Source organism: Erpetoichthys calabaricus, chromosome 4 (assembly GCF_900747795.2).
Source record: "Erpetoichthys calabaricus chromosome 4, fErpCal1.3, whole genome shotgun sequence".
NCBI classification, from domain to species: domain Eukaryota; kingdom Metazoa; phylum Chordata; class Cladistia; order Polypteriformes; family Polypteridae; genus Erpetoichthys; species Erpetoichthys calabaricus.
The window spans coordinates 84,909,912-84,922,155 of record NC_041397.2 but is presented as its reverse complement, the minus strand read 5'-3'; positions in this window follow the sequence as shown (position 1 = coordinate 84,922,155).

Genomic DNA, 12,244 nt, shown 5'->3' with positions numbered 1-12,244 from the left:
CAGCCAATGTAAACTACTAATTACATAGTTCACCAAGAGTTTTGAATCAGCATTCATCAAAGAAGTTAGGAGGTACTTAGAATAAGTGTGTGTGGGAGAATGAACATGGCTGAATTATTTAAAGGTTCACTATGGCAAACGAAACAATAGAGTTTATCATTTGCATAACTAAATGTGTCAACCTCATCTAAACAAACAGCAAGAAACTCAGGACAAAGGAAATCAGGACACATTGACTGTCCAAGGTTAATAAAATCCTGTGCCTCCCTTTGCCCTGACAGTGTAATGTAGGGAATTCAGCATGGCAATGATTTCTTCTGAGACCTTGGAGAAGGACAGGTTGTCTAAATCAGGGGTCCCCAACCCCTGGTCCGTGGCCCACTACCGGGCCGCAGCCGTCTGACAGCCGGGCCGCGAGAGAACTGCTGGCAACGGAGACTCACTCAGACTTTTCAGAACGCTTGGCGGGCGGGGCTTTGCAGCGGCGCAGAAAGAGGAGAGAGACCGAGGTGAGAGAGTATTACAACAAAGTTATTTTTATGGTCCCGACAGTTTCCCCATATGACACAAGTCTATAGAAGTCTCGTTACTACAAAGTACATTCAGCAGATGCTTCCATTACAACGAAGTGACCTTGAAATGCCTGAACGAATCATCCACCGAGCAGTTATATCTGTGGTCACAGCTCAGTTGTGCATGTTTGCACAATGATCCCCAAACAGAAACATTGTAAAAAAAATTCTTTCTTCTAACTTTCCTTGTATTTTTTTTTTTTTTTTTTTGCTGTTTTTGTTTTCTGTGGTTTTCAGTGATACCTTTTGCTTCTTGCTTGTCAACATTTGAAAAACATCCATTGGAATTTAACTCATTGTTGGGGACCACTGGTCTAAATAATTATTTTAAGAGATAATTCAAAATAAAAATAAAAACAATGGTCTTCGAAGAATTGTTAATAAGGTATCTACACCTATTTTTATGGCTGCAACAGATACAAAAGTATCACATTTCCATAGTGTTAATGGCAGTAACTTGCCAGGCCTTGGCTCCAGAAATCTAATATTAAACTTTAGGAAAGTGGACCTTGACCCCACTTTCAGTAAAAGCAAAGTGTTTCATATTGTACTTGTGCATGTGATCGACATCTCATGCTTTGGGTTTGCCACATTAAGGCACATCTTTGACACTACTTTGACAGTGTGCAAGCCATGCTAGTTGTACACCCGATTATAAAGGCATGAATGATGTCCATGAAAGCCTTTCGCACATACACAGGGTCATTGAAAGAACTCAAATTGTGACTAATTAATTCATCAGGCTTTGTGGAAAGCTTTTGGCAAAATGCAATACTTTGAAGCAAGGCTGAGTTAAACAAGTGATATGTAAAGTGGGCAACAGCTAAGACTATAAAAATGCACATTTAGGACCCTAAAGAGTGGCCATTTTAAAATTCATTTAATAAAAGTCTCCTGGAATTAGGCCTTGTTTTTTGTCTTCCAAGCTTTCACAATTTCAGATGTGTTTTCATCAAAGGTAAAAAATTTTTTGTTTTCTTTTTGCCACAGGGGAATTTAGTCTGCTTTTCATGTGATCTTTCCTTTTATGATGTCAGATGCTAATTTAAATGATGATCAATTGATAGTAAAACACTGATCTGGAATAAGAACTTTGATGTTTTTCTAGGAACAATTGAAGGAAATATAATCCACCCAGCTACTCAATATTCTCCTGCAGGTCTTCCAGAAAATTTGAATTTAAAAACCTAGTCATTCGACTCAAAAAGGTAGACGTTGTCTACCTAAAGTAACCTGACTTTCCTTAAACCAATATGAGATTGGTGTGGTAGGGAGATCTATGGTCAAAACAATGGGTTTGACCCATGGTTGGGTGGCACAGAATGTGTTGATTGATTGTGTGGTTTATAATGATTTAGATGTGTAATATTTTCTGATATTTTTAACTATCTGTTATTATGCTGGTAATAAAATGCACACTCATATGTTTTATTCAAGTCGGCGCTCCAAATCAACAGAACTAGAAGGAAGTGCTGTATAGCAATTCAGATCATACAGACTTATTACTGTGCTGTAGAGAAGGCTTGACAACAAAAGACGGATAAGGATGCAAACCACTAAGTACCAACTATAAAATGCCATATCAAAACCAGTCAGCAATATTAACTTATCGTGTCACTGACAGCTGCATTGTAGTTAACATAACAGAATTTATTGTTTTTTCTTTTTTGTCAGATGGAGGTGCTAAGCTGTTTGTTCTCTATGTGAGCACCATATGTATTTCCTGAAGTGATCTTTTGTTGGCTGCATAAATGTCTGAAGCTATCTGGCCAGTAACTGCACTGACATAAGTGTGAGCTTTGAAAATATCAGGAAATCTGATTGGCAAGAATTTTTCTGTTTTCAATTGATCAGATGTTTTAGTTGATGTTTAATTGTAGTGCAGATGCTGTGTATAAAAATGTACATAATGCAATGTCTGCATAAATTATTGCAACAAGAATTTGGTCACATCTAAAATATGGCATAAAGATTTTTTTCTAGAATAAGTAACAACATGTAAAGTGGGGCTGAAATATGGGACATCTGGTCACCCTTTGCATGACATGTTGTAGAATTTCTCACATAACCCAAAGGACACTTTTCACAAACCTTTCAGTTCCCTTTATAGAGCTCTGAACAAATTTCACTTGAGAATTCAAATCATGTAATATGACCCAGTTTTCTAATAAAGCTCTGAATAATGACTTCAACTGGACAGTTCTCACTGACAGTATTCATTTTTTATCTGCAGAAATGTCAAAGCATTTTAAAATGACATGTAAACACTAGCTGTTCTCTGAAACAATCCAGGTTCTCTTGTTAAGCTGTTTGTGCCACTGTGGAGCTCAGCCGTTTGGTCACAGCTACAAAGACAAAACAGGCAGCGACAGGGAGTCAATCCACACCAAGGATGAGAGTATGGATTATAACACATCACTACCATCCAGTAGTTTCTCATGCAGGGGCTTAGAATATTCACTTATGTTAAAACTATCTGGGTTTCAGAGGGTGTATTATCTGCTTAGTCTAACCCATATGCTGTCAGACTATAAGGATTAATTATTGCACAAATGGTTAAGTTACAGTACATTAATTATTTTGCCCAATAATTAGATATATACAGTATTATATCGGCTACCGAGTGGAGTTGGGGAGGATGTCATGCCTACTGTGGTTCATTTCCCTCTAGTCATCCACCAGACAAGAGGAGTTCTGTTATCAACTTGATCCTACTTCTTTTTCCCTGGAACATTCATTAGCACATATTCTTTTGCCCCCTGTTCTGTTTCTCCCTTAACCCCCTAGTCCTCTTTTCCGTGCAGTGCTGGGGCCTTATGTATAAACGGTGTGTACACACAAAAATGTTGTGTACACCCATTTCCACACACAGATCGCAATGCATAAAAACTAAACTTGACGTAAAGCCACACAAATTCTCACTCCAGCTCAATCCATTGCATAAGCAAGTTTTCAGCTCGGTTTTGAAAACTGGCGGCACCCAGCATAAAAGCAATGCTACTGTTCCTGTGTGGTTTAAGTTTCTTTTATAGACTCACATCTTTATCACCGGATTACAGTTTTACTCGTGCTGATCGCCAAGGAAAGAGAGGTGGAGGGCTAGCGAACATTTACTCAAGTAGGTTAAAATGTAAAAATATCAGTTTTGGTAAATTCAAGTCTTTCGAATATCTCGCCATTATTATTCAGGGAGATTCTCACGTTCTAGTATTATCCGTGTATAGACCTCCAAAATTCAACGCGTCTTTCTTTGAGGAATTCTCTGACTTGATGTCAATCTTAATTACGAACTATGACACACTCTTAATAGTCGGCGACTTTAATTTTCATATAGATCATCAATGTGACCAGAAAGTAAAAGAATTTATGAACCTCCTGGACTCTTTTGATTTGAGACAGCTCGTTAATCAGCCTACACATAAAGCAGGTCATTGATACGGGTCTATCAGACCATTTTCTTCTACTCTTTAATATAGAAATAATGATAGAAAACACTCATGAGAAGCATATTGTTAAAAAACGGTTCTTTGACTCATCAGCAGTTTTAAAACTTTCAAACATTCTAACCAATCAGTCCGTTTACAGTGCCAACTATAATAGCGAGGAGAATGTAAATAGTAAGGTGGAAAGATTTAATACTAAAGTGAGGGCTGCTGTTGACTTAGTTGCACCTGAAAAGACAGTTAAAAAATCTTCTAGCATTGTTATACCATGGAAGACCCAAAGAGTGTCTGATTTAAAGAGAACATGCCGTGGAGCTGAGCGTAAATGGAGGAAAACTAAACTAACTATTGACTATGAAATATTAAAAGTTAAAATAACAGAATACAATAACACAGTCCGTCTTGAGAGGCGCTGCTATTTCTCTAAGATTATAAATAACAATGCTAGTAATCCCAGAGTCTTATTTTCGACAATTGATCGTCTGTTAAACCCAGGTAACTCAAAGGAATGCCTCCTAAGTACTTCCAGTAAAACCTGTGAGGCTATCGCTGTATTTTTCAATCAAAAAATTAGTGATATTAGAAATAACATAGTATATCTCCCCAATACTAAGGATCCTCCTAAACCCCAGTACCCCATAATAAACAAATTAAAGTCTTTCACTAGGATAGATTTACCTGATTTACATAAAATAATTTCTCAAATAAAACCCTCCACCTGTGCCCTTGACCCAATACCAACAAATTTTTTCAAAGAAGTATCGGGCGTGCTTAGTGATAATGTTCTTGACATAGTAAATTCGTCATTAGATACGGGGGTCTTCCCAGACTGTCTTAAGACTGCGGTAGTTAAACCCCTACTTAAGAAAAATAATCTCGATCCCTCTGCTCTTGAAAATTATAGACCCATCTCTAACCTGCCTTTCTTAAGTAAAATTCTAGAGAAGGCAGTCATTATACAGTTAAATGAGCACCTCAATAAACATGCTATTCTTGATAAATTTCAGTCAGGTTTTAGAACAAATCACAGCACAGAAACTGCACTCGTTAAAGTAGTAAATGACTTGCGGGTAAATGCAGACAGAGGCCATTTATCTGTTCTCATCCTCTTAGATCTGAGTGCCGCATTTGACACCATTGATCATAATATTCTTAAGAATCGCCTTAGTCAATGGGTGGGCCTCTCTGGCAGTGTCTTAAATTGGTTTGAATCCTACCTGGCAGGGAGAAAATTCTAAGTTAGTTGTGGTAATTATAACTCAAAGACACATGATATTCTATATGGTGTTCCACAAGGCTCTATCCTGGGTCCACTGCTCTTCTCAATCTACATGCTTCCATTAGGTCAGATTATCTCAGGGCACAACGTGAGCTACCACAGCTATGCTGATGACACACAGCTGTATTTATCAATAGCACCTGATGACCCCAAATCTCTTGATTCGCTAACACAATGTCTAACTTGTATCTCAGAATGGATGAATAGTAACTTTCTCAAATTAAATAAAGAAAAAAACGAAATCTTAGTGATTGGCAATAATGGATACAATGAGGCTATTAGAAATAAACTGGATGCATTAGGATTAAAAGTCAAATCGGAGGTAAAAAGCTTAGGGGTAACCGTTGATTGTAATCTGAATTTTAAATCGCATATTAATCAGATCACTAGGACAGCATTTTTTCACCTAAGAAACATAGCAAAAGTTAGACCTCTTATATCATCGAAAGATGCAGAGAAATTAGTTCATGCGTTTGTTTTCAGTCGGCTAGATTACTGTAACGCACTCCTCTCAGGACTACCCAAAAAAGACATCAATCGTTTGCAACTAGTGCAGAATGCAGCTGCTAGAATCCTTACCAGGAAAAGAAAATCCGAACACATTTCTCCAGTTTTGATGTCACTACACTGGTTACCTATATCATTCAGAATTGACTTTAAAATTCTACTTATGGTTTATAAAGCTTTAAATAATCTCGCCCCGGCTTATATATCGGAATGTCTGACACCTTATATTCCAAATCGTAACCTCAGATCCTCAACTGAGTGTCTCCTTAGAATTCCAAGAGCAAAACTTAAAAGAAGTGGTGAGGCGGCCTTCTGCTGTTATGCACCTAAAATCTGGAATAGCCTGCCAGTAGGAATTTGCCAGGCTAATACAGTGGAGCACTTTAAAAAACTACTGAAAACACATTATTTTAACATGGCCTTCTCATAACTTCACTGTAATTTAATCCTGATACTCTGTATATCTAATTCATTATAATAACTATTCATTCAAAATCTGTACTAACCCCTACTCTCTCTTCTGTTTCCTTTTCCGGTGTCCTGTTGGTGGTGGCGTGCGCCACCACCATCTACCCAAAGCACCATGATGTTCCAACAATGATGGATGGATTAAAAGCCAGAAGTCTGTATGACCATCAGCATCAAGTGACTCCGTGAAAAACCCGAACTACCAAGAGGACTATTTCATTTATGTTAGGTGGAATGCCCAGAGGGGACTGGGCGGTCTCGTGGCCTGGAACCCCTACAGATTTTATTTTTTTCTCCAGCCTTCTGGAGTTTTTTTTTGTTTTTTCTGTCCACCCTGGCCATCGGACCTTACTCCTTTCTATGTTAATTAATGTTGTCTTATTTTAATTTCTTATTTTGTCTTTTATTTTTCTTCTCTTCATTATGTAAAGCACTTTGAGCTACTTTTTGTATGAAAATGTGCTATATAAATAAATGTTGTTGTTGTTGTTGTTATCATATACACTGAAATTAATCGCATATTGTTTATTAGTTTAAGGCAAATGATTGTAATTAACCTATAACAATTAAATGGTGCACGGAATGGCCAAACTGTTCCAAATACTGTGGCTGTTTTAGTGTTGCTACTCTCAGTGCATAACTCAGAGTATTTTAACCCACTATATCTGAGTGTGGAATCGCAGCTCTACACCAGGTGATAGGAAAGAGGATTATCAGGATACAGCATCTAGCACACACTGCCTCAGCCATGCGCACAGTCTATTTGAATTACACCCATATGGCAAATGCTTCAGAGCCTTTCCTGTAGGGACCTCTTGGTTCAGAAACAGTTTCATCCCAAGAGCTCTAAATGATTAAAAAAATTATTATTATTATTATTATTATTATTATTATTATTATTATTTTATCATTTTATAGGAAAATAAGTTTATGGAGGATTTGCATATTGAATCTCATTGTATCATACTATAATAATAAAGGATTTCAATTTAATTCAATAGAAGAGAGCGCATATTTACATATGATGATGACGGGCTTCTAAGTTGATTTAGATTTCCAAGCCCTATCTTCTTGGAGCTCTTGATGTCATTTTTAAGATGAAATACAGTATAGTATGTATATTACATTATACAGATACATTTTTAACTTAATTTATAAAATGTATACTGTTAATAATTAAACATATGGGCGCAGTGGCACAGCAGTAGCAATGAGCGCCAGCTCATCGCTACCACTGCACCACCTTGCCCCCATGTTTAATACATGCTTTAATTCATTTCCTCAGGAAAATTATATCTAGTATACATCTTAGTATTTAAATTGTTCAGATAACTAAAATATCATGAATGTAATGTATTCTGTGTCCTTGTCAGCATAAGAGAAAGCCCATTTAAGAAGCACGTAGTTATTCACAGACTTAGAATACATAGAAGAACATATAGAATATAAAGTATTTAAAGTGCTACTTTAGTTACGATGGGATTTGAGAAACTAGTAAATTAAACGAGTTTAAGATGAAGTTTATGACGTTCTACTTTAGTGACATAATAAACTACGTGATTAAAGTGGAAATTTCAATATTAAAGATGATATTTTGACCTTTTTTTTCCACTGTGTCTCTATTTTGGTTTCTTTTCTGTGTACCCTAATATGTTTCCATGTAACACGTAGACGGTGGGCTATGACTCGACTTTTCACGGTGACTTTCATATCTGTCTACTACTTTTTTTATTTCAGGCACTGTGCGACTTTGTGAACTTGAGCTTTCAAGTATCTCCACCACTCTATGTCACTCAATCAACTTCCTTTTGTTGCTTATACCACTGCTTAACCAACAATATGTTTTTTCTTGCCTTTTTCCCTCTGCTTTTTCCATTGTCTTTTCACACAACACTGAACTTAAGGGGCTATTTATATTGATTTGCATATTCAAAGTGGAGTAATTCTGGGAGGAGTTGGGATGGGGTGGCAGGTGTGTGCACATGCGTTACATTTCACGCTGACCAGGATTTATGTAGCGGGAGAACGTGGAAGTTGACATACACACAGATTTTTTTGTGCATATGCACATTTCTGTTTTGTCCATGTTTAAGTGTGAATTCTACACATGGTGTTATACATGAGGCCCCTGGTCCCTACCTTGTACTTCTTCACTTGGCATAAATCTATTGATGTATTTAGAATTTTTCCACAAAATTAGTTCAATTATTTCAAATTTTGTTTTTTTAGTTGAGTTTATTAAAGGCAGGTAACATTCCATACAATAAAGTTAAATTTAGCAAAAATAAATTCAATCAACCCCTACCTAAGAGAAAGAGAGGAAGGTCAACAGTCAGAGTAAAACTTTAAGAGTAGAAAAGAGGGAAGAGAATCCTTTTCCCCAATATAAATGCTTTTCTAAAATATTATTGATTAGATCATGCCAAGTTTTAACAAAGTTTTGTATAGATCCTCTAAGTTAGAATTAGATTTTTTCCAGCTTCTCAGGCCCTCCCTGCATGGAGTTTGCATGTTCTCCCTATGTCTGCATGGGTTTCCTCCGGGTGCTCCGGTTTCCTCCTACAGTCCAAAGAAATGCAGGTTAGGTGCATTGGTTATCCTAAATTGTCCCTAATGTGTGCTTGGTGTGTGTGTGTGTGTGTGTGCCCTGTGGTGGGCTGGCAACCTGCCCGGGGTTTGTTCCTGCCTTGTGTCCTGTGCTGGCTGGGATTGGCTCCAGCAGACCCCCGTGACCCTGTGTTAGGAAATAGTGGGTTGGATAATGGATGGATGGATGAAAATTGTATATAACATCAGTTACCCACTCACTTAAAATAGGTGGGCTAGAATTCTTCCAGTTGAGCAAGATAACTTGTATGTGCTTATAGTGAAGTAAAGGCAATTACAGTTTGTTTGTCCTTCTCCACTTTAAGCCTATCTGGTAGTCCACCAAACACAGCTGTTAGCGGATTAGGAGAGATTGTGATACTACAGCTGTCTTGATAGGCATTTAAAGATTTTGGTCCAGAATGATGTTAACTTGGTGCATGCCTAAAACATGTGGCTTAGTGAGGCAGGAGCTCGATTGCAATGTTCACAAGTTGGATCTTGCCCTGGAAACATTTTGGTCAATTTTAAACAAGATAGAGGTGCTGGATAAAAGATTTTAAGTTGAATAATTGTATGTTTTGCGCATATGGAGCTAGAATTAATTCTGTGCATGGCTGCCTTCCACTCCTTTTCTGAAATGTTGAGTAAGAGATCTTTTCCTGTGTACTCTGGGATTTTTGAAAGGAAGGGACTTTAAAATGTTTTGATATACTGTATTATAGAAATGCTGTCTGAGTCCTCAAGACTGATCAATATTTCCTCTGGAATAAAAGTAGGTGGGAGGTGAGGAAAATTGGACAGATTTTGTTTAGCAAAGTTTCCAATTTTGGAAATAGTGGAACAATTGCATTGATGGGAAGCTAAATTTGGAATGTAACTGTTTGTAGGATGCAAAGTCATTATCTATATACAAATCTCTAAATGAATTAGTCCCGTAGATTTTCCAAACATTTAAAACTGTGTAAGTTTGAGAGGGTGAAAAAAGGTGTTTATTGTGTAGAGGTGCCACAGATAAAAGCTGCTCTATCTTGAAGTGCTTACTATATTGGTTCCATATTCTGAGTGAATGAAGGACAATTGGGTTGTTAGTATATTGACTATAACTTGTATTTACTGGAGTACAAAGCAAGGAATATAAACAAGTACTGCAAGATTTTATTTCTGTTGCAGACCAAGCTTGTGTTTGTTCATCTTTGTGTCCATGTCCAGGTTTTTATTGCTTTTATATTTGCTGCCCAGTAATAAAATTGAAAGTTAGATAGAGCCATGCTCTATGGTCATTATAGGGTTAAACTTTGGCCGTGTGGATGTTTTGAATTCCAAATAAACTGAATTTAATTTCTTAAAAAATGATTTGCTAAAGTAAATGGGAATTTTTTGAAATAGAAACAGACATTTAGGAATGATATTCATCTTGACCGTGTTAATTCTCCTTACTAAAGGGGGATGGAGGGTAGCCCATCTATGAACATCATGTTTAAGTTTTTCCATGCAGACAGCAAAATGTATATAATTTATATAAAAGAGCTTTATATTTATTTGTGGTGTTTACCCCTAGGTATTAAAACTTATCTGCAAAGATAAAAGGGGTGGTGTCCAATCTAATGATGTCTACCTTTAATAAATCCGGTTTGGTCTTGTGATATTACTGAAGGAAGCACTTTCTCAATCCTTCTAGCTAGAACTTTGGAGAGTATCTTAACATTGTTATTCAGAATTGAGATTGGTCTGTATGATGCACATAAGTCCTTATTTTTCTTAGGAAAGAGTAATTAATGCTTGGCAAAAAGTTTGAGGTAGAATTTTATTAAATTCTTTTTATTAAATGTTGCTAATAAAAGTACTTAACTGATTTTTTTTGTACAATTCAGCAGGATAGCCATCAAGACCTAATGCTTTCCCACTCTTGGGTGAGCTTATAGCATCTAGTAATTCTGAGATTGTCAAAGGTTTATCCAATTCATCCGCATTGAGAGTATCTAGCTGTTGTATCTGTAATGCATCAAAAAATGCATTAGATTGTATCTTGTCTTCTTTAAACTGAGTAAAATATAAAGCAGTCTCTAAATGTGTGCATTGTATATTTAGGGCCAATGATACTATCTCCGTCTGTGTTAATGATTACTGATATTACATTGCAAACTTCCTGCCTGTAGAATTGTTGAGCTAAGATCTTATCAGCCTTCTCTCCGTGTTCATAGTAATGATGTCGCAATTTTAAAATGAGTTGTTCCATTTCTTTTGTTGACAAGTGGTTGAGTTATGATTGCAAAGCTTGTCTTTTCCTAAAAAGTGCCTTATTTGGAGACCTGGGGCCTCATGCATAACGTCATGTGTAGAATTCACACTATAACATGGCATATGGACAAAAGCGGAGATGTGCATACGCACAAAAAAATCTAAATGCATAAATCTGTGCATTCGCCAATTTCCACGTTATTCCGCTGCATAAATCCTGTTCAGCATGAAAAGTAACGCACATGCACACTCCTGCTGCCACTCCCCAACTCCTCCCAGAATTATGCCTCTTCGAATATGCAAATCAATTTAAATAGCCCTTAAGCTCAGCATTCTGTGAAAAGGCAATGGTAAAAGCATGGGGGAAAATAGAAGTATTTCAACGAATACCAAGTGGAGGCAAGGAAAAACGTACTAATTGTTGGTTAAGAAGTGGTATAAACAACAAAAGAAAGTTGATCGAGTGACATAGAGTGGTGGAGATACTTGAAAGCTGAAGTTCACAAAGTTCCACAGTGCCTGAAATAAAAAAGTAGTAGGCAGATATGAAAGTCACCGTGAAAAGTCGAGTCGTAGCCCACCGTCTAAGTGTCATATGGAAACGTATTAGGGTACATAGAAAAGAAAACAAAATAGCGACACAGTGGGGAAAAAAAGGTCAAAATGTCATCTTTAATATCGAAATTTCCACTTTAATCATGTAGTTTATTATGTCATTAAAGTAGAACGTCATAAACTTCATCTTAAAATTGTTTAATTTACTAGTTTCTCAAATCCCATCATAACTAAAGTAGCACTTTAAATGCTTTGTTTTGTATTTGTTCTTCTATGTGCTCTATGTGTGTGAATCACTACGTGCTTCTTAAATGGGCATTCTCTTCCTCCGACAGGACACAGAATCCATAATATTCGTGATATTACAGTTCTCTGAATAATTTAAATACTGAGATGAATACTTGATATCATTTCAGTATTCATATCCTATCAATTAAAGCATGTTATTAAACATGGGAACACGGAGCCTCAGTGCTAGTGATGAGCTGGCACCCTGTCCAGAGATTGTTCCTGCCTCACACAAGATGTTTGCTGCGCCGTGCGCAACCTTCGATGAAATAATTTATTGCAGCAGTACTGTCTCTTTCAAACGT